Here is a 24,462-nt window from a genome sequence, read left to right on the forward strand (position 1 = left end):
TTGATTTGTAATATTTTTTTACATAATTGAAAAAACAACTACCCAGAGTATAACCTTGTATTTATAGTCAGATAAATTGTGAGGACAGACAAGAATAATTTGGCAGTCATTTTTCAGACAAAACTATTTATTATGAAATGTATTATCAAAAAAATACATAATAACATAGGATATTAAAAATAAAGAACAGTTTTTTACAAATGCAACAATAACCTGTCTTTGGGAGTACAACAACTATAACTTTTTTGCTTTTTCAAATTCTCTGGAATGAAAAAACACACCTTTCAATCATTTTGTCAGTGTAGTAACTTTTGTGTGTTCCAGTAATCACACCATCCTGTCTTGCCAAGACACACTGCCCTCAGGAGAGTTGAAGAATGTGCAGAAAGCCTCCCTCACATTACAGGCCTCTCTTGATGCCCTGTTTCCTCCCATGTTTCTCACTGGTGCCATGTGTCTTCCCTGCTGCTCTTCCTCATCCAGCAACCTCTGATTTTCCACAGGGGCCAGCAGGAAGTTGTGTAGGATGCATGCAGCCACCTCAAGCTTGTCCACGTTTTTCGGGTGCAGGTTGATGCGACGATGGAAGATTATCCACCTGGAAGCCAGAATGCCGAAGGCATTTTCCACCACCATCCTTGCTCTGGAAAGTCTGAAGTTTAAAATCCTCTTTTGTTGAGTGAGGTTCTTTCCAGGGTATGGCTTGAGTGAGAAAGCTGCGTCACCCACCATGACGAATGGCATCTCACCCAGGTGAGCAGCACCAGGTAGAGAGGTACTGGTTGGAACATGAAGTGTTCTGGCCTCCAGTCCTTTCCACAAATCCGATCCGGCATACACCCCACCATCACTTGTTCTTCCGAAGTCCCCCACTTGAATCACTCGGAACCTGTAGTCAGCATCAACAAGTGCCAAAAGCACTATGTAAAAAGTCTTCTTATAATTGAAGTACTGACTCCCAGACAGTGGTGGTGCTTGGATGACGATGTGCTTTCCGTCTATTGCTCCCAAGCAATTTGGGAAATTATATTTTTCCCAGAATCCTTGTGCAACCTCCTTCCATGTGTCTTCTGTTGGCCTGGGTAGGAACCTCTCCATCATAATTTTTTCAATGGCTGCACACACCAAATGGACAGCGTCTCTCACAGTAGTGCATCCTAGGCGATAGCTGAATGCTAGGCTGACCACTGAGTCCCCGGAAGCCAAGTATCTGTGAAGGGAAAAACAAGCAAAGAATTAATAAGTGAAATCATTTTATTAATCGGAATCTATTCTTTTTTTCAGTCGACGTTTGCAAGGCGAAATGGAAGTCACTGAGGGATGATTTAGTCAAAACCCGGAAGAAGTCCATCCCAAGTGGATCTGCAGGTGGCTCACAGAAGGCCTGGAAGTATTCAGACATAATGTCCTTCATTTTGCCATATATACAGCAAAGGAGGTATGTATGCACATTTTTTTATTTATATAATTTTGTAACTTTGTAATTTGTCATGATGTATTGCAAAGGGTATGAAAGAGTTTATTGTAAATTACATAAATATGTTCATATTGCATAAATTAATCCCAAGAAAAAATATTTTAATTGATTTCATGTTGTTGTTTCTTTTAATATAGTTCTACAGGCAGCTTGGGAAATCCTTCCCCATTAGAAGAGATAGAGAGAGCATCTACACCAGGAGCAGCATCTGGATATTCAGGCCCACGCACACCCACACCACCTACAGCCCCACCACCTCTGGTACCCACAACCTCTGCAGAAAGGAGGCCCTCTAGGTCCCGTAGCCCCCAGGGATCCACACCAGCAGCGGCGGCCCAGTGTTCCACAAAGAGGAGGCCACAGAGCACAGACCTTGGGGAGCAACTAATTTCTCTATTGCAGGAACCTCCAGCCACACCACATATGCCAGACTCACCACTTGAAGAGTCATACTACTTTGCTCTGAGTCTGGTGCCTATGCTACAAAGGTTGGACATAGACAGGAAACATCAGGCAAAAATAGCTATTTTAAACACCTTCCATAGTCTTGAAAGAGAGAGTACACAACCACAGGAACATTGGCAGCCAATTTTCCATCCCCCCACGTCACAACACTCCACTCACACCTCCAAGCCAGTAGCCCTTCGACCAACTGCACCCCAACCCCCACAAGCCCAATCAACAGGGCCATTCACAAACATGCTGTTCTCCAACAGTGGCTCTGCATGGCAGGATGGGTCTCAATATGAAGACTTGTAATTCATATTGTTTTTACTGTAAATAGTTCCTTTTTTGTGTTGATTTGATGTTGGTGTTTAAAATGTTGTTTTGGGTGATATGTTTCTAACTAAAACGTTTATTATACTTGTGGTCAGTGATTTATTGTCTGTGAAATGTGCATCTTACCTCAGTGCAACAGCCAGTTTCTGCTTGGGTTCTATGGCAGCTCTGAAAGTTGTGGATTGTCAGTTCAGGGCCCAGGAGGGACAGAAGTTCATCCATCTGCTCTGCACTCATCCGAAAATATTGGTGATGTCGTTGGCTGTCCAGCCTCAGCTCAGCCACAGGTGATGAAAATCACCTTGTTGTCTCCTTTGCTGGTTGAGGGGGTGCACCCAAAACCTGCTCCTTCTCCTCCCCCCACCCCCGTAGTCTTTCAAGTAGGAGAATACATGCCAGCGTTCTCCTCCGGTTTACAGGCACTGTAAATTATATATATATAGAATAATTATGATGATGAATGCATATTTTTTTACCACTAAAATACAGCAACACATCTTTGATTCATGTTGTTTATAACTGGAATATTACAATTATTATTAACTGTGTCTGTAGTCTACAACACAACAACATAGGAAATAACAACAATAAACACGATTTAAACAGACACAAACATAAACCATTTAACTACGTAGCCTACTTACTTGTAGAAGTACAAATGTCCAGGAAATATTCCAAAATCAACAACAACTGCGAGGCTGCACACACGACGCTCCGCTTCCGCAACGTTTTGAAACGCGCCTGGTGGGTTATGACGCAGGAGGAGGCCGCAGCGCAGACGCTTCCGGGGTTAATAACCAAAAAGCTCACAGCTCGCCTCCTGATCTGGCTTGGCTCTGTTATTTCTTGCCCTGTGTCTGACAGCAGTGAGTGGATCACTCGCCTCTGCCCATTCTTTTTCTCCAGGCCGAAGAAGAAGCTAGTGGGAGCATCCATCACGTTGGTGTTGAGGAACCGGGACCTGACTAGTGCACCCTGAACTTTAACGTCCAGCAGGTTGGCTAAAGCCATTTTTTTCTCTTTGAGGATTTGAATATATCCTCGATCTCCTGTGGTCTCACTTATTGTTTCTAGTTCCACTATATCACTCTCCAGGTCTTTCATAGATCTAATGATGTCTTGTGTGACATTGAGGGTGTGCTGTTAGCAGAGCAATCTTATCTCAGTCTTACCATGGTCCCACCACTGCCTAAGACTGCTAAAATCTCCCTTCCTCTGCCTAAAAACACTCCAGAAATAAATAAGGGCCTCTTTAAAATGTTTATCAAATGTTAAAACAGAGTTAAAATGCCAATATGCACTTCTGGGTAAAACATTTCTAATAAAAACAAAGAGTGATCTGTAAATCCAGCAGGTGATATGCTGCACATTTTAAAAGTATTAAAATGATGCTTAAAACAATAAAAACGATCTAGTCTAGCTGATGAGATTATATTCTCTCTGATGTGGGACCAGCTGTACTGCCTGGTGTCTGCGTGCATCCTTCTCCATACATCCACCAGGCCGTGGTAGTGGACCAGCTGCCTCAGAGCATGCTGGGATGCTGGATGCGGCTCTGCATGGTTTGCGATCTAAAGATGCATTTTCTGTACAATTTAAAATCCCCACCCAAGAATAAAAAATCCTCCGTGGCACAACCGTTTAAAACATCATTAACTTTGAGTAAAAACAGCTTCCTCTCTGTACCGTTTGTTGGAGCATACACATTTATAAAAACAACTGTAAAAAGGTCAAACCGTGCTTTTATTAAAAGCAACCTCCCATTGATAAAGTGCTCGACCTCCAGAGAGACAGGACTAAAAGACTTGAAGAGGAGGAAGCCCACCCCCACTGAGAGAGGTGTTGTGGCTTAAAATGACTTCCCCCTCCCACTCTTTTCTCCAGTCCGTCTCATTAAAAACGTCGCTGTGCGTCTCTTGTAAAAAGAGGACATCGATATGTTTTATTTTTGCAGTCTGAAATATTAAAGCCCTCTTTCTTTCCTCTCTGGCTCCATTTACATTTAAACTTCCCACTCTAAAAGTATCCATTTCGAGTGAGATGTTAAAAGCAAAAATAAAAACAAATACATTAAACACAGACATTGAGATTTTTAAAATCACCGCTGCCCATTTGCTTCCTTACTTTAGTAACAATTCTTTTTAGTCTGTATATTTCCAGCTCATCCAAGACAGACTGCTCTTTCCGGTTCATGTGGAATCTTGCTGAGGCACAAAAAACGGACAAATCTGGGAAATATTCTTCTATGATTACGTTATGTTGTTTTTTTGTCTGCACCAGGTAATTTTTTATCATTTCAGCTGAGTACATTTTTTTTTGTTGGCTACTGCTCAAAAAACCTGGCACATCACTGCTGTCAGACACACAATCATCCCAACTCTCATCCGCCTGTTCTTGCTCTCTTTCTTCCTTTCCCTCACTCACTACTTTACTGTTTTTTGCAACGGTTGATACATCCTTTTTATTTCTCCTGCGTTTAGTAGCAGTCTTTTTTTTATTTATAATTTCTGTTGCGACCTCCTCTTCCTCCATCTCAGCAACCTCCACCTGCTCACCCCATGTTTTCTTCTCCTCTCTTGTTTTGTCCAAATGTGTTTCCCTATCTATATCCTCCTCCTGTGTTTTACTGACTTTACCTGTCCCTACATTTTCTTTTGCCAAATCACCTTGTGGTTCATTGATTATTCCAGGTTTTTTTTCACCATTTGTATTTGTTTTTTTTATCTTTTTTTCTCCCATCCCCCTTTTCTTCTGCTTCACACAAAACCACCACCTCATTTTTGTGGACATAATCACCCACACCCTGTGCAACACCACCGCACCGCAAGCCGGGCACAGCAGCAGAACCGCGCTGTGCAGCGCGCCCTTGCCCGCTCCGCCTCCGAGACGGCACATCGCGCGCCACCGCCGACTGCTCAGGAGCAGCGTTGCCGTCAGAAGCAGCGGCCGCCTCCGGAGGGGGGCCCCCCCCACCATCGTAGCGGCCGCGTTAGCGGCCGCCACCGTGGGTGACACCCCTCCCTCAGCAGCAGCCACCTGCTGCTCCATTACAACTGGTGCGGCAGTCCGCCTCGGCGCAGCCACGGGCGGCCTCGGCGCAACGCACAGCCCCGGCGCGGCCAGGCATTCATGGTGTGCCCTTCCTCCCTGCAACCAAAACACTTCATAACTGATGATGTTGCACAAATCACATAGTCATAATCACCTACTTTAACGTAAAAACGGAGGTTAAGCTCCGCATTCCGATTGTTCAGTATCATATACACACTCCGTTAGCTCCGGCGGGCACCACTGGGATAATTGGGTCCCCTATTAACATTTGCTCCCGTTTAGCATTATGGGTGTCATAGCCATAGCCTACAAAAGTCTTACCCAAGGTTTAATTCATAAACTAAAATGTATATGTATGCATAAAGGGTTACGTCCTTAGCTGGCTAATAAGTAACAAGCTAAGCTACCAAGCACACAAACACCTGCGAACGGGTTAACATGTATAATATTATCATTTTAGACTACTTGGAAGTTATGTTAGTACATTCAAGCGCACAGCACGACATTTTAATTGTCTGGTATTTGTAACAATATTCCCTAAAAGGCACAATCACCACGCACACGGCTAAAGCTAAAGTACAGTACTATGACTAACTAACGTTGTAGCCCCTATGGTTGTAGCCTAGCAGAGTGGACAAGTTGCTGTTAGCTGACAGTGAGGCATGTACATGTCCATCAACGTGACCACGCCCTAATTTATGCAAAAACTTTAAGACCTAATATAAATAAAAGGGTCGTGTTAGAAAACAATTTACTCACAGATCCATAATCATGAAGGTGGAATCTAACTATATCGATAATAATATTTATTGCATCCATGGGTAGAAACATGTTTTTTTCTGCTGTAAAGTTGGACATTTTAACATGGGGGTCTATGGAAATTGCTCCTTTCTGCAGCCAGTCCCTAGCGGCCCATGTATAAACTGCAGTGTGTGGCACTTCCCTATTGGCTTCCCGGCTATTCCCCAGAGTTTGCCGCTTGTGTGCACCCCTGTACTACGGCAAAAGTATTCTCCGTCGGGACTTCCTGCAACAACACACCGTTATCTTGATTCTGATTGGCCAGAAGACATTATCAAAGATGTTCTATTGAGAAGACGATCACTATGTGACAAAAGTTTTCAAAACTGTTTCTGGTCTTCGGTATTTCCAGACAAGTGGCTACTGAAATCAATCTTACTAACTGCTGTATGTGCAATTCTCGGCGCGAGTTGGCGGACTTTATTTTGCTTACTTTAACATCATTTTTCATGGTGGGGCTAAGCCATTTCTTGGTATGGGTGTAGCCTACCCTGGCCATACCCTAGCGCTGCCACTGGAGGGATGTATGGGGCGGGCCATTCTGCACATGTGATAAATGCGTTAAATATTTTTAATGCAATTAGTTCAAAAAATTACCTACCGCCGTTAACGCGATAATTTTGACAGCATTAATATATATATATATATATATAAATAAAACAGTATCATTAAATAATGCTGTGTGTGTATAAATGAATTAATACATGTGTGAGTACATATAAGTGTGTGTTTATATATATATGTTTATAAATGTGTATATATATATATATAAAATAGTATCATTAAATAAATATATATATATAAAATAGTATCATTAAATAATGCTGTCAGATAAATGAAGTACACAGTAATAGTCAAGGTTATATTCAATATTCTGCACTTACACCAGCTGATAAGATATTTAAAACGTCTTTTGTTTGTCCTGAAAACGACATTTGAGAATACACACAGGCTATTTATAGATGATAAAACACCAGTAATACAATCTCAGGACTCTTCGATATGGCTTTGATTACAGGATCGTTTACTTTCAGTCAACAAATCCTTTGGAAAGATAAAAAACAAATATTCAATATCCTGCTTTACCGCGATCGCTATGACTGGGGTTACGTACTGTAACCCAGCTTCTATGAGTATAGGCGCAGCCCTCTAAGGCTATCGCTATTGGGTAATCCCTCTGCACGTGTGCAGCACTGACAGACTTAATCCACACCCACCTATGACGTGGGCCCCACCTACTGACTCACTTCCGTATAAATAGGAAGTAGTCCCTACAATCTGCTCCCACACAAACAGCTTTGCTTCAGCTATTCGCGGAGTAAGTGGGGCCCGAACCTTAGAGGGCTGCGCCTATACTCATAGAAGCTGGGTTACAGTACGTAACCCCAGTTCTATTTCGTATAAGGCTTCGCCCTCGCTATTGGGTTAAGGGCGAAGCAGGATGTAGTCTACGCCCCACTGGTCCGTCCGTTACCAGAAGCACAAAAACACACCTACTCCATTAATAACCCATGTCCATTTCGCCATGCGTAAATGGAGCATCACATTCCCAGGGAATATAGCATTTAAAAGATGAATATTCTCCATACGGGAAAGAAGGTAGGCTAAATAGGCTACCTGCCGTTTATAAAAAGTAGAGATCAAAGTCCCACTTGTTAAAACGATCAAAGAGGGGGAAAAGGGCAGCTCTCTAAGTGCCGACAGGCAAGAGAGAGGGCACGCAGTTGAGTCCCCGACATTACTCACTCTGACAGGACACTCAGTCTAGACAACTTGAAAGGATATGGCGTTCCACTAAACTTGAAGAATCTCGTTTCATTTGGCATATTACTCCCAATGAATATAAGAAAGCACTGCGTAAAGCGAGAGCAGCCTACTACTCTTCATTAATAGATGAGAATAAGAATAAGAATAATGCAATATTTCTTTTCAGCACTGTAGCCAGGCTGACAGAGAGCCACAGCTCCATTGAGCCTTCTATTCCCATAGCACTCAGTAGTAATGATTTTATGTGCTTTTTTAACAATAAAATTGTTACTCTTAGAAACAAAATTAATGACCTCTTGCCTTTGACCAGTATAGTGTTATCAACAGCTCCCGGAATCGTAAGTTCTAATATTACACTAGATAGTAAACTAGAATGCTTTTCAGCCATTAACCTTGAACAATTACATTCAATGATTCTCTCTTCTAAACCATCAACGTGCATGTTAGACCCAATTCCAACTAAACTGTTGAAGGAAGTTTTTCCATTAATTAGCACTTCTTTATTAAATATTATGAATATGTCTTTATTATCAGGCTATGTTCCACAATCATTCAAAGTAGCAGTGATAAAACCGCTTCTTAAAAAGCACAACCTCGATCCAGAGGTTTTAGCCAACTATAGACCTATTTCTAATCTTCCGTTCCTCTCAAAGATTCTTGAGAAAGCGGTCGCAAAACAGTTGTGTGATTACTTAAAAAATAATGATTTATTTGAAGATTTTCAGTCTGGCTTTAGAACACATCATAGCACAGAGACAGCTCTGGTTAAAGTCACAAATGATATTCTAATAGCCTCAGACAAGGGACTTGTCTCTATTCTTGTTTTGCTCGATCTCAGTACTGCATTTGATACTATCGACCATGATATCCTATTGCAAAGACTAGAGCACTTAGTTGGCATACAGGGAACTGCTTTAGGCTGGTTTAGGTCCTATATATCTGAACGCTCTCAGTTTGTACGTGTTAACGATGAATCTTCCACGCAAACCAAAGTTAGCCATGGAGTGCCACAGGGCTCAGTGCTCGGACCTATTTTATGTTCAAAAAGAGGTAACCACAAAGCGATATTTAACTGAAAATACTAGGGAAATGTTTACTCAGAATTTTTCTTCCACACTTGCCCCTGCTAACATCCCAGTAGATGAGCTAGTAGATCATTTTAATTCAAAAATTAAAAATGTTATAGATGCCATTGCTCCAATTAAGGTAAAGGAAGTGACTGGGAAGAAAATATCTCCATGGAGAAAGGCCATGACCGTTAAAACAGAAAAAAGAGAATGTCGAAAAGCTGAACGCAGGTGGCGAAAAACAAATCTCCAGCTTCACTTTGAAATTTATAAAGAGAGACTTGGCCTTTATAATTTGGAATTGAAAAACGCACGACAATCATTCTTCTCTGACATCATTACCAAAAACAAAAACAACGCACGTGCCTTGTTTGCTACCGTCGACAGACTAACTAACCCCCCAGTGTCAGTAGCCTCTGAATTTCTAACCACCAGGGCGTGCAATGATTTTGCCTCCTTTTTCACTGACAAAATTCAGAAAATCAGACAAGCAGTCAGTGCCTCTGCATCAGGAACAGCAAATGTGCTGTCTCTGTGTCCACTTAACATCAATTCAGACATCATGACACAATTCCATCAGATTAATGATAAAAACCTAGAGGACATTATACAACTTCTGAAGTCCTCCTCCTGCTGCCTTGATATTATTCCAACAGGATTTTTCAAAGATGTTTTGCCTTGCATGGCCTCAGAACTACTTCATATAGTAAACAAATCTCTTCACTCAGGTATTTTTCCACAGGCCCTGAAAACTGCAGTCATTAAACCGCTCTTAAAAAAGAATAATCTAGATGCTTCAGTAATGAACAATTACAGGCCCATATCAAACCTGCCATTTCTAGGTAAGATCATTGAAAAAGTTGTTGTTCAACAGTTGAGTAATTTCTTGCATTTAAATGGTTGTTTCGATGTGTTCCAGTCAGGCTTTCGTCCAAACCACAGCACTGAGACTGCTCTTGTAAAGGTCTTTAACGACATCCACTTAAACACGGACAGTGGCAGAACTTCAGTGTTAGTATTATTAGATCTCAGTGCTGCGTTTGACACTGTTGACCACAGCATATTACTAGACCGACTGGAAAACTGGGTGGGACTTTCGGAAACAGTTCTAAATTGGTTTAAATCCTACTTAAAGGATAGAAACAACTTTGTTTCTATAGGTAAATACACATCTGAGTTGACAAATATGACATGTGGGGTTCCTCAAGGCTCCATCTTGGGGCCTCTTCTCTTTAACATCTACATGCTACCACTGGCTCAGATAATGAAGAACAACAAAATAAGTTACCATAGCTATGCAGATGACACACAAATTTACGTAACAATTTCACCAGGAGACTATGCTCCAGTTCAAACACTGAGTAAGTGCATTGAACAAATCAATGACTGGATGTGTCAGAACTTTCTCCAATTAAACAAAGATAAAACTGAGGTAATGGTCTTTGGAGCCAAGGCAGAACATTTAAAAGTTAGCGCTGAGCTTCAGTCTGCAATGTTCAAACCAACAGATAAAGCCAGGAATCTAGGTGTAGTCATGGACTCTGACCTGAGTTTCAACAGTCACATTAAAACAGTTACTAAATCAGCCTACTATCACCTAAAGAATATATCTAGGATTAAAAGACTAATGTCACAGCAGGATTTGGAAAAACTTGTCCATGCCTTTATCTTCAGTAGACTCGACTACTGCAATGGTGTCTTCACAGGTCTCACTAAAAAATCTATTAGAAAGCTGCAGCTGATTCAGAACGCCGCTGCTCGAGTCCTCACTAACACTAAGAAAGTGGACCACATCACTCCTGTTCTGAAGTCTTTACACTGGCTTCCTGTGTGTCAAAGAATAGATTTCAAAATATTGATGCTGGTTTATAAAGCACTGAATGGTTTAGGCCCAAAATACATTACTGACCTCCTGCTAAACTATGAACCATCCAGATCTCTCAGGTCTTCAGGGACTGGTCAGCTTTCTGTCCCCAGAGTCAGAACTAAACATGGTAAAGCAGCGTTCAGTTATTATGCTCCAAATATCTGGAACAAACTCCCAGAAACCTGCAGGTCCGCTGCAACTCTTACTACTTTTAAATCCAGGCTGAAGACTTTTCTTTTTGTCGCTGCTTTTAATTGAACTTTTCATATCTTAAACTGCACTGTAACTTTTATCCATGTACTTTTTCTAAACGTAATTAAACTCCATGACATTTATGAGAGGGACTGCTCGAAAGCAGAGATATTTGGAATATCTGGCATCGACGGATGAAAAATAGTGTTTTGGTAACACTTTAAAGACTTTGTTATGGAAGCAAAGCAGGGGAGGGGGTGTGTACAGCCTCCTGAGGGTCCAATTGTGGATGTCATGCGAGCAAAATATGGTGAAGAAAGTCTGTCTAAATTAAATCATATTTTAGACTGCACTGTAACTTTTATCCATGTATTTTTCCTTAATGTTTATTTTATTAGCACTGTAACTTTTATCCATGTACTTTTTCTTGTAATGTTTAATTGAACTATTCATATTTTAGACTGCACTGTAACTTTTATCCATGTATTTTTCCTTAATGTTTATTTTATTAGCTTTTCTTTTTTAATGCTTAATGTCTTTCATTTCTTTTTTGTAAAGCACTTTGAATTACCCTGCGTCGAAAAGTGCTATATAAATAAACTTGCCTTGCCTTGCCTTGCCTTGCCTATTTTGTTCACATTATATATGCTTCCGTTAGGCAATATTATAAGGAATCATTCTGTAAACTTTCATTGTTATGCGGATGATACTCAACTATATTTATCAATCAAGCCTGATGAAATTGAAATTAATCATCTAAATAAAATTCAAGACTGCCTTAAGGACTTAAAAACGTGGATGACCTTAAACTTTTTGATGTTAAACACGACCAAAACTGAAGTTATTGTACTTGGCCCGAAGAATCTACGAAACAAATTATCTAAAGATATACTACCTATGGATGGCATTAATTTGGCCTCCAGTGAGACTATAAGGAATCTTGGTGTTATATTTGATCAGGATTTATCCTTTAACGCCCACATAAAATCAATTTCAAGGACCGCCTACTTCCATCTACGTAACATTGCAAAAATCAGGCATATCTTGCCTCAAAACGATGCAGAGAAACTAGTCCATGCATTTGTTACTTCTAGGCTGGATTATTGTAACTCTTTATTATCAGGGAGTACCAAGAAGTCAATCAAGTCGCTTCAGCTGATTCAAAATGCTGCGGCTCGTGTACTAACCAGAGTTAGGAAAAGGGACCACATTACTCCTGTTCTGGCTGCCTTACACTGGCTCCCTATAGAACACAGGATAGAATTTAAAATTCTTCTTCTCGCCTACAAAGCCCTTAATGGGCAGGCGCCATCTTACCTTAAAGAACTCATTATACCCTACTGTCCTACTAGGGCATTACGTTCCAAGAATGCAGGGTTGTTGGTTGTTCCTAGAATCTCTAAAAGTACAATGGGAGCCAGAGCCTTTTCTTATCAAGCTCCACATTTGTGGAATCAGCTTCCAGTTTGTGTTCGGGTGGCAGACACCCTATCCGTTTTTAAGAGTGCGCTTAAGACCTTCCTTTTTGATAAAGCTTATAGTTAGGGCTGATTAGATTCAGCCCCTAGTTTTGCTGATATAGGCTTAGTCTGTCGGGGGACATCTTACTTCTTCCTTCTCTCTGTCTATACCTGTGTACTCTCATGTTCCGATTAACCCAGCTTCCCCAAATGTCTTTCTTTTTGGTGTCTATATACGCTGGGATCCGGAGTCATGGATGATCCTGCGGTCCTGTGTCCTGGATCGCGAGCACTGGATCTTGAGTCGTGGCTGTGGTCCTGGATCATCGGTCCTGGATGGATATCCTCGTGGATTCATCTTCCTATTATACACACATGCATTTCCAAACATTTGGACTACCTATGTTGCAAATGTATTATCTTTTCAATTTACACACGGCATCTATTGCACGTCTGTCCGTCCTGGGAGAGGGATCCCTCCTCTGTTGCTCTCCCTGAGGTTTCTCCCATTTTTCCCTTTAAACTGGGTTTTCTTTGGAAGTTTTTCCTTGTACGATGTGAGGGTCTAAGGACAGAGGGTGTCGTATTGTCATACTGATATTCTGTACACACTGTGAAGACCACTGAGACAAATGTAACATTTGTGATATTGGGCTATATAAATAAACATTGATTGATTGATTGATTGAGTGTGTCAGAGAGGAATGGGAGACATCCCTCAAAATAAACACAAATAAAAGAACAGGGGGAAGACCAAGCAGTGCACATGTCTTCCACTGTCATTCCTCCGTGCAACGCCGTGGAGGAGGAAATTCCTCTGGTGCCGTGTGCTTTGATGTTCTCCAGGGGATCCAACCCAGAGGAGAAAATACGCCTGTGACACAGCCTCACACAGCCAGTGTGACAGGCGCTGTGCCGACAGAGGCTGCCCTATTGAGCGCTCTCTGTAATGCACAAACAGACGCTGGGAACTGCGTAAAGCAGCCGTGCGTGCAATATAGCATGACAGCGCGCGCACGGAACGGAGGAGATGAGATGTGGCTTTCTCCTCTGATGTGTGAGGAGGAGGAAAGAAGCCATCCAAAGGTATCACTCTCGATCTAAAAGAGCTTGTGATCACCTTTGGCATAAAAGCCGGGTTAGGGCGCAAAACAGCTGAACTGCCATCTCCTTGGATCTGGAGACATGACGGAGCCACAGAGAGAGCAGACACATCACTCACCCTTTAGCTGATGTGAGAGCCAAGAGCAGAGCTACTTTGGCTGACAAGAACTTTAGGGGGACCTGATCTAAAGTTTCAAATGGAGCTTTACTCAGTGCGCGTAACACTAAAGCCAAAAACCCATTGAGGCGCCAAAGCGCGTGACACATGTCTGAGTCTCTGTGCTCCCCATAGAAAACGTTTTGTCAGCGGATGACTAAACACCGTGCTGACCCCAAACCTACGTGGCAAGATGAAATGGCAGCAGCATATGTTTTTACCGTGCTATAAGCCAATTCCTGTCCAGCAACTGGAGGAATGACAGCACGAGGCAGGGGGCCCAACGAGGTCCAGGCTTTTCCCTGCACACCACACGGAACGCTGTCCATTTGGCTGTGTAGGATGTGTGTTCAGCAGCTGTGCTGATCGAACACCTCCCTGGCGATTTATGTAGGCCGCCGCTGCTTTGTTGTCTGTTTGAATCAACATATGTTGATTGTACAGCAACGGGACGAAGTGCTGGAGCACTTTCCATACGGAGAGTAATTCCAGCACGTTTATATGGAGAGACATGTGAGCCAGCCACTGTCCCCCCACTGCCTGCGACATGCACGTTCCTCAGCCTGCGAGAGATGCGTCTGAACACTGCGGTGTGTGATGTCACTCTGCTCAGGGGCACCCCCACTGACAGGACGTGAAGATGTTTCCAGTAGGTCAAATCCAAAACCACGGAAGGAGGAATGTACACCATGCGTCTCCTCTGACGCACGGGGTCGATGCACAGGCGAATAAACCACCTCTGGAGTCTCCTCACTATGAAGGAGACCCAGGGGAATCACCACGTGACCAGCTGACATCATGTCTAACAGCTGCATCACGGAGAGGGGTGTCACCGCCCCGCGGGGTGTGACGCGCCGGAGGAGAGCTGTCACTTTCTCCCCTCTCCGCTGTGAGAGTCGCGCTCTCATGCGGGCTGAGTTCAATTCCACTCCCAGTTAAAAAGATAACCTGGGAGAGACGAGGACAGTTCTTCTTCCTGTTGATAATGAAACCCAGGTTTGACAGATGAGATACGAACTGTATCGTCTGTAAGCCACTTCTGTAAGCTCCTTCCTGGAGCGAGCCAGCCACAGCCGGTCGTCCAGGTAAAATAACACTCATCCCCATTCTGAGTAGCTGCTCCAACCGTCTCCACCCACTTTGAAAAAGTGCGTGGAGCCAGGAATGAGAAACGCAGGAAATTGCTGTGTTTCGGGATGATGGTTACGTGGAGGAATGCATCCTTCAGGATTATGGATGTGAACCAGTCTCCCTGGTGAACACTCCAGCACCTGTTTGATCGTCAGCATGGGAAAAGGCCATTCCCTTGTTGGACACCGACAGATCGAGGATGGGTCTCATTCCCCCCGCCCTGTCTCCTTCGGGACCAGAAAATACCGGGAGTAAAATACCCTGATTTTCTTCCCCATGAGGAACCCTGGAAAAAAGCTTTCTTTTAACAAGAGTTCCTGCCGCTCTGCACGGAGCGCGAGACACTGTTCCCGGGATGACAGGGTTCCCTGTATCCCGTAGAACTGCGGGGGGGAGAGGCGAACTCTAGAGACTACTCTCTGCCCATCCGCCTGCTCATCCATCTGTCCATCAGACACACGCGCCGCCAACCTGAGTACCATACAGTACTCTGATAGCGCCGGGTGTACATTCTCTGGATGTGCTGTGGTTTGTGGCAAACCACGCCAGAGCCCTCCACACGCTGCATTTCACACCGGCTCTCAATATATCGCCGTTTAGGAGAAGACTCGTAAACCGCGCGTTCACGCTCAACATCACTAAGGGATGAGCGGAGGTGTGTGCAGTGCTGTCCACACAATGCGTAATAATGGCCCTCCGTGGGCTTATTACGACCGTGGGTATGAGGTACGTCTGAGACAGAGAAAAAATCCATGCTGCGCCAACCTGCTCTGGATGTGCTGTGGTTGTCATGGTGACGAGCCATGCCAGAGCCCTCCAGATGCTGCATTTCACACAGGCTCTCATTATGTCCACTGTAACACATTTTCCTGTCAAATAACAGTAATGTGCCGACAGTCTCTTCACAGACGCCTGCACACTTCACTGTAATACCACAGTACTCACTGTGAAATGACTTCACAGCCTCTTACTGTAAAAATAAAATACAGTATACTGCTGCATTTTTTCAATTAAACAGTAAAATACTGGCAGCAGAGATGCCAGCAATACACTGAAATTATACAGTATTCATACTGTTGAACAATTTCAGTCCATTACTGTAAACAATTAAATAATTCACAGTAACATTCTGGTTAGGGGGCTGCCAATAGATTAGTGTTGAAAATTGGCTGTAAAATAACAGCAATTGCTTACAGTGTTAAACTGGACACTGAGGTGCTTTCACGCTCAACACCCCTAAGGGATGAGCGGAGCTGTGTGCAGTGCTGTCCTCACTGTAGTAATGGCACCCGTGGGCTCATTACGACCGTGTGTAGGAGGTAGGTTTGGCAAAGAGGAGAAAAACCGAGCTGCTTAAAAACCAATAGGTTTTAAAGACAGCCGATTTATGCAGCGAGCCATGCTGCCTATAACCGACAGGCTAGGGGCAGCCGGCTTACCCGGTGGGCCTTGCTGCTTATTATTATCCATCTGTCCATCGAACACACGCGTCGCCACTCTGAGTAATATTCTGAGAGCGCGCTCTGGATGTGCTGTGGTTGTCATGGTGACGAGCCACGTCAGAGCCCTCCTGAACCGGGGGAACGGGGAGGTCTCATTAGGTGGCTGCCTTTCCGATGATCTCCGGGAGTTCCTGGAGAATACCGCCTATACGGCAGAGCCGAGATGGCGGATAGAGGGACCCGGTGTCAGCCCGGCAGGCGAACCTATAGGCTCGGCTGCCGGGCCGACACCGGGCCCAGCCCTGTCTCCCCCGTCCAGAGGAGAGGGAGGATGGGGCCGGGGGAACCACATGGTGATCCGTGAATGGAGGGGAAGGAGTCGCCTGACTGCTGCCTGCCACTCAGATCCAATAATCAAGGGCTTGGTCCACAGAGTAAGACTTCTGGACTAGCCAATCATCCCCGGCCGCAGCCGCGAGAGCGTTCGCGCTCCGCTGTCTGTGGGCCAGAGGGAGACGGACACAATGAGTGCACGACACCTGGGGAGTGAGAGCCGCGTTTGCGTGCTCCAATCCCCGGCAGGACTCACCTGTATCGTCTGTGTAAAGCCGCTTCCTCCCTGGAGCGAGCCAGCCACAGCCGGTCGTAACTCATATGTCGGCTAACACCGAGCCCCGCCCTGTCTCCCCCGTCCGGAGGAGAGGGAGGATGGGGCCAGGGGGAAATGTTTGCTTTCTAGTAAACAGCTCTGAAAAGAGCTTGTGCCTGTACAGTGCTTCTGCAAGCAAGTGCTGAAGAAAAATGGGAGCAGATTGTAGGGACTACTTCCTATTGATGCGGAAGTGAGTCCGTAGGTGGGGCCCACGTCATAGGTGGGTGTGGATTAAGTCTGTCAGTGCTGCACATGTGCAGAGGGATTACCCAATAGCGATAGCCTTAGAGGGCGAAGCCTTATACGAAATAGAACTGCCGAAGATGAAGTCTATGACGCTATCGCGTAGAGCTACGTTCTTGCGTAATGCGGAAGTGGGCGTGGTTACATCTAAACAGGGTTGGAAAAACGATAGACGCGGCCGGGCACCGTGATGCGGCCGCGGTGCTCAGAGGCTCTCCTGCCGTGCATGTTATGCGGTAAAATACCTCCGCTAAAGCTATTCCCTACTACTTTATAACCCAGCGGTTATGTAGGAGTAAGTTACTAATGCGCCTATTTGATTCTTTCACACACACATACGGGTATTGGGCCGAAGGCGACACCGTACTTCCGGTATCCGCCATTTCACGCGAGGTGCAAGCAGAATATCATAGTCTATTGCCTTAATCAATATCTAGTCAACTCTAAAATACCACATATATGCAATGGCATGATAATATTATTGTGACAAGTGGGGTATTCACCTGGTGTTTCCAGAAATTAGATGTAGGGTTAGGGTTAACAGCTGTTGACACCGCCAACAACTGGGGGACAGCAGGAGCCCAGAGTGAGTGATTGACGTTGAGTGAGTTAGATGGAGACGGAGTGTAAACAAAACTAGATAGCGAATATGGAGAAGGAAAATGATCTTTAATGACTTAAAGAAACACCCTTTGAGAGGAAGACACTGGATGGAAAGCTAAGAGTAAAAGAGCTCGGAACTGATCAGCCTGACATAGGCAGGAGTTAAGGAAAGAGGAAGGCAGTATACATGCTCTTTTTCAAGGAGCTGGTTTAGCAAGAAGGCTAACTACCTGTAACAACACCAGTGCTGTATTTTGCTTCCCCTGCCTCCCTTTTCAAATGTCTGGATCAGAGCTTTGAGCTAACCCTGCGTTATAATATAATGTGTTGAGTTTGTGTATAAGTTTGTTTATGGTAGAGAAAAATGCACCAGCCGCCACTGAAGAAAACTATCCCAAATTTTCAAAATGCAGTTCAAGAAATAAAGTTTTTACCGAGTGATTCCCCTTACATTTCTTAAATTCACAGGGGCATGAACAAACCGCTCTGTAAAAACCATTAGAATATATATATAAAACACTTTTTTAAATATGTCTAACAATAACTGTTCCCTGGCTTACACCTCCATGTTTGAGACATAAAAGTGGTATCGATCTTTTTTCTTTAAATCTCGGCAAGAAGGCGAAAAGGAACATTTCCCAAAACTATTTCTGTAGGATAATGATTCCTCCCACTCGTGTTTGTGAAAATAAGAAATATAAACACAAATGGCCTGTTTACTGGCCTTTTTAAAAAAATAATAATTTCCCCCTGAGATCCGGCTGTATTTGACAGTAAGTGTTCTGTATAGATGGGGGTAAAAATAGCAGCTCTTTCTTCTGAAATCTTAATGGTCAGACCTGCAGATAAAACTGAAATGTGTTCCTCTCTCTCCGCTGTTCACATCAGCTCCTGACAGCCGTTTTAACAGATAATCATAGCGTTGGATCAGCTGGTGAGGCGCTCATGTTCCGTGTACAAAGGGAGAAATATTGAAGTGGGAGCAACACACGGAGAAAGAGTCCCTGCTGGAAAGACAGAATGAAATTAGCGCTTTGTAATAAATGCATTAAGCAGAAAATATGAATATTCTCTCTTTCAATTCAAATCATGTTGTGTTCTTTTGTTTGTTTTCCCTGTGAAAATGCTTTTTGAACTCAGATTCAATTGCTTTATTGTCATACATGATAATAAAAAAAAAGGAATTGAAATATAAATAAAACTTTGTAAATGAATGGTGCGCAATGGTGCAAGTTAAATGCAGAAATAACTATGTTTAATGTAAAATAGGTAATTACATGCTTATTACACGGCCACATACTAAATAAACCAATGACTCACCACAAGATATTGATTAAAAATGATTTTATTTAAAATTAACGTATTGCTTTTGCTTAGAAAAAATTGTCAGTTTTACGGCGTACCGTGTTCCCTTTAGTGTTTACTTCCTGTCTGTCTTCTTCTATTGATCTCTCTGATGTCAAGAGCTTATCAACGCTGGCTCTGTTGTGATTGGTCACCCGCCCACGTACAATGTATTGGAGCGCTTACCATTAGAAGCATGAGTGTTAATTAGTGATGTCAATATGTTACGGAAGGTAATAAAGGAGTCCAATACAGGTGTTTCAAGCAGGGGGGGGAGGGAACTCTCTCTGTAGGGAACTTTGGTATTTGCAGACCATTTACATGCACCAAAACCTATATAACACACTACAGGAAAGGTAAAACCCAGAATAGCATAATAGGGCCCCTTTAAAAAAGACTGTCAACCGATGGGTTCCAAACATAACAAGGTGTAGAATCCACATCACAAATTCTAGGAGTTTCTAAAGTTTTTGCTGTATTATTGATATAACAGCATTTCCAATTTTAGATCCACTTTGTCCTGCGAAGAAAAGAAAAAATTGAATCAAAACTAGATGTATTGGTTTTATCCACATGAGCCCACACCATTACTCCTCCACCGCTTCAATTTGCTTTGTTCTACTGAAGTGCACCTCCATGCTTGCCTTCGCAAATTGCAGTTTTTAGTTAACACAACGCTTAATTGCAGGCACATGCTCGAGTGGCTACGGTACCCCATCAGAGGCAAAATGAGCCGCAGCAGCGCAGCGTAGATTATTCTGGAATCAGCCGCCGCGATGCCAGGCTCCCACTCTAAGCCCCCCGGTTGCAAAAACCAGAGCCGAGTCCATCTCTTGGGCATCGGCACCAGATGGCACAGGCAGAGACAGAGCTGAGGGGGGAAATGGCAAAGAGTAGCGAGGAGTAAAGAGAGGAAATGAGGAAAAAAGTTGGAGATTTGAGTATGGAAAGCACTATGTCTGATCATTAGATTTCTAAACTCTGAAGGCTGCGGGTGGATTTGCATAGCCTAGGGTTGGCAGAGGCCCACTTTCCCCTCGCTGTCTTTCTGAAAGACTGCCAGTGCATTCTATTATTTGTGTCAAGGCGGGTTCTGTGATGAAGAAAATAACAGTGCTGGCACATAGTCAGAGTTTACCGTCTCTCCCCTCCCTCCCTACTGGTGCTCTCTGTGACTGGCTGGTTCCTGAATGCAACCCAGATATCTGCAGAGGAAGGAGGCAGGGAGGGAGGTAGAAATGCAGCGGGTGAAAGAAAGTGTAAGTGAGAGAATGTGTTGAAGAATGAAAGAGATAGAGAGATCAGTGAATGACACAGCTCGAGGACACAGCTCGAGGCCTGGCTTGCTCTGAACGTGCAGGAAGGCAGCTGGAGAGAAGCTCCCACTGTTTAAATGTCTGCAAGACATTAGCTCGCTAGCTCCCGAGCCAACAAAATAACACGGACACACAGGCATGCATGCACAGGAGGATGCTGGATGAAGAGGAAAGACGGACTGCAGAGCAGGCCAGTGAAATGGATCAAGAATTTCAAACCTGCTTTTATCCAACGTTCCAGAAATGTATGCTAATTAGCACATGTTGCATAATGCCTTATTTGCATATTAAGTTATATGTATTTTTTGTGTTGCAAACAAACACAGGATGCAGCTTAAAGTGCGGTAGGAATTTGGCACATAACCCAAGGAAAAAGGTTATAACATATTTTGACATGGCTAAGTTGAATACTCGATGCTTATTGGTCCATTGAGAACATTCTGCGGTCTGCTCTTTTTCGATAGCAGGTCGCTGCTAAGGATAGCATACTGTGGAAAACACTCTGATCATGGACTAGGTGCAGTCATATCAATCAGCAGAAAGAAGTCTGGTCAATTTAGGGTCAGAAGTGGCCAAATAAACAAAAAGTTTTCCTCCATAAGAAAACGCAGTCGAATACTTACTGTCCCCAGTAATGAAAATAAACAGACAAAACTACAAACACAGCACAAATATTAAAATGTATAAATGATCAGATAGATAAATGCCAATAGAAGAGAGATATTGCTCATAAAAAGATCAAATGTTTTAAATTATTTTCACATGACATTTCAGAAAACCTGTAATACAGAAAAAGTATTAAGGAATTATTCACTGAGCTGAGTGTCATGCTTGTATCTCCTAATATAAAAACCCTATCCCCCCAAAATATATAAAATTATTCAATTTAGATTAGTTAAAGTGGCAAAATTCATTGCAGATTAGTAGAAAAATAAACAGTTAATGTATACATATTAACAGTATAAACTAAAAAGAAAACGCAAAATATGAAATATACAGAATAAGTCAGAGCTCACTAGAATGACCTAGCAGTAGCATTAAGTCCATAAAATGTATGCTTTATATACAAAATAATGGAAATATTAGTTAGAGCAAATATTTAACTAGACCATGTACCGATATGTTATCCTGCAGTATTTTACCGAGTGTACTCTCCACACAGAATACTTAATGGTGTTTACTTGTTTGATTTTTTTCCCCAAGGTATATGTGTTTGCATTTACACATGACTGACATGTCTGATGTCGTGTTTGTTCCTATTCCTATAATTTTAATATGCATGATGCCTTCTTATTTACTGCTAGCCAAAGCCTTCTCACCGCCATCTCTAATACTGTGTGTACCTCAGCGGCTGTATTCCTCACAGGAAGCTCTCAGGCTATTGTTATTCATGGCAAAGGTGTTTTCACTGTCTCTGCATATTTTAGGGATATGAATAACCATTCCCTTGTGGCTGAGAATCTGCTGACCTAATGAGCCAACCTGACTGATTGACACAGGAGACCATGATAGGAGCCATTCATCATCCCTTGTGAATAAACATGGTATATTTCATCCACCCAATGTATCCTTGATAATGGATCATTTTAATCCAGTTGGAAGAAAAAAAAATCCAATACAAACTGCCAACATGTGCCTGACAATGCCTGATCACAGACCCACGCCTTCGATCCGCATGAAAAGGGAGTGGAGGCTGCCAGGAATTTCAAAAATATTAAATGATGATTGCTTTTTAGGTTCACAAAAGAGCTCATTTTACTATAAAAAATGGCTGGTGGCTATACCAAGAGAATTTGTTATTCATCTTACAAAAAAGTTACTTCAGTTGACAAGTTTTGAGAAGCCATCTTTAGGAGAGCAATGACATGCAAGCACATGAATGACAATGCTTTGAGTGCATTTTTTTTTGTAATCGTTTCTTGTCGGTTGAGTATTCAGAGGCGCACGTCAAGCTGTCACTTAACAAGGATCTTGTTGGAAATCACTGCCGTTCTGGCTTTGCTTCTAAGAGGTTGGATAGACCCAGACTTCCCTAAATCTGGCTTCATCCTGTCAAAACAAAGATTAGTGCATAAGCCTGGCTGGTTTTTTTCTAACACTTTTGCCAATGGGAAATGCAAAACAGATCTAGTATTAATTATTTGAAAATGGGGCTTTAAAGGTGAGAGGGAAAATTGCACTGCAATTATACGGGTCAATAAACTAATTAAGCCAAACTGGAGTACCTTTTTAGAGTTCAAGGGCGAGTACAAAGTCGACTGAGACTGTTATTGTGTAGAAAAAGTATGCAAATGGAGGAATCTGTCATATTAAAATGCTGTTAATTACCTCATACTGGAGTAATGTTAGCTAATGTCAGCTATTGTTTAATTGAGTCTTACTGCAAATACCCTTGTTTGAATCCTACTTAAAGGACAGAAACAACTTTGTTTCTATAGGTAAATACAAATCTGAGTTGACAAATATGACACGTGGGATTCCTCAAGGCTCCATCTTGGGGCCTCTTCTCTTTAACATCTACATGCTACCACTGGCTCAGATAATGAAAAACAACAAAATAAGTTACCATAGCTATGCAGATTACATTACATTACATTGCATTTAGCTGACGCTTTTATCCAAAGCGACTTACAATAAGTGCGTTCGACCAACAAAATACAAACTTGAAGAAAACAGAATCATATAAGTACATCAGGTTTCATAGAGCAAAAACATTTCAAGTGCTACTCAACTGGCTTTTGGTAAGCCAGTCCTTTATTAGTATATAGGTGCTTTGTTAATAGTTCTATCGCTCGAAGTGGAGTCGAAAGAGATGAGTTTTCAGTTTGCGCCGGAAGGTGTGTAAGCTATCTGCTGTCCTGATGTCAATGGGGAGCTCATTCCACCATTTTGGAGCCAGGATAGCAAACCCACGTGTTTTTGCTGATGGGAACTTGGGTCCCTTTCGCAGCGAGGGTGCAGCGAGCCGTTTTGTTGATGCAGAGCGGAGTGCACGTGCTGGGGTGTACGGTTTAACCATGTCCTGGATGTAGGAAGGGCCAGATCCATTTGCAGCATGGTACGCAAGTACCATTGTCTTGAAGTGGATTCTAGCAGTTACCGGAAGCCAGTGGAGGGAGCGGAGGAGCAGCGTGGTGTGGGAGAATTTAGGAAGGTTGAAGACCAGACGAGCCGCTGAATTCTGGATGAGCTGCAGAGGTCGGATGGCACATGCAGGTAGACCAGCCAGGAGGGAGTTGCAGTAGTCTAGGCGTGAGATGACGAGAGCCTGGACCAGAACCTGCGTCGCTTTCTGGATCAGCTGGGGACGTATCCTCCTGATGTTGTAAAGCGTGTATCTGCAGCAGCGGGTTGTAGCAGCGATGTTTGCCGTGAAGGACAGGTTGTTATCTAGGATCACGCCTAGATTCCTTGCAGTCTGAGTCGGGGAAACAACAGAGGTGCCGATGTTGATTGTTAGGTCAAGAGTGGGACAATCTTTTCCCGGAAGGAAAAGCAGTTCAGTCTTGTCAAGGTTGAGCTTGAGGTGATGAGCAGACATCCACTGAGAGATGTCAGCTAGCCAAGCAGAGATGCGTGCGACGACCTGGGACTCTGAGCGGGGAAAGGACAGAATTAATTGGGTGTCGTCAGCGTAGCAGTGGTATGAAAAACCATGTGGGCTAATGACAGATCCGAGCGAGTTTGTGTACAAGGAGAAGAGGAGGGGACCAAGAACAGAGCCCTGAGGGACCCCTGTAGTTAATTGACAAGGGTCGGACTCCGACCCTCTCCAAGTAACCCTGTAGGTGCGGTCTTTGAGGTATGAGGTGAGGAGGCAAAGTGCAGAGCCTGAAACTCCAAGTTCTTGAAGAGTGTGAAGGAGGATCTGATGGTTCACCTTGTCGAATGCAGCAGACCAACAGGATGATGACAGAGGAGAGGCAGGCTGTTTTAGCCGTGGCTGCTTTAGCTGTGTGCAGTTCCTCAGTGACAGCAAGGAGGGCAGTTTCTGTGGAGTGACCTGCC

At 43.4% G+C, this 24,462-nt stretch overlaps 1 pseudogene; it reads right to left on the reverse strand.

The window, feature by feature from the left end:
- Positions 1–327: 327 nt before the first annotated feature.
- Positions 328–5,305, reverse strand: LOC139433046 (uncharacterized; annotated as a pseudogene).
- Between the last annotated feature and the right edge of the window lie 19,157 nt (positions 5,306–24,462).

Source organism: Pseudochaenichthys georgianus, chromosome 24 (genome assembly GCF_902827115.2).
Source record: "Pseudochaenichthys georgianus chromosome 24, fPseGeo1.2, whole genome shotgun sequence".
NCBI lineage: Eukaryota > Metazoa > Chordata > Actinopteri > Perciformes > Channichthyidae > Pseudochaenichthys > Pseudochaenichthys georgianus.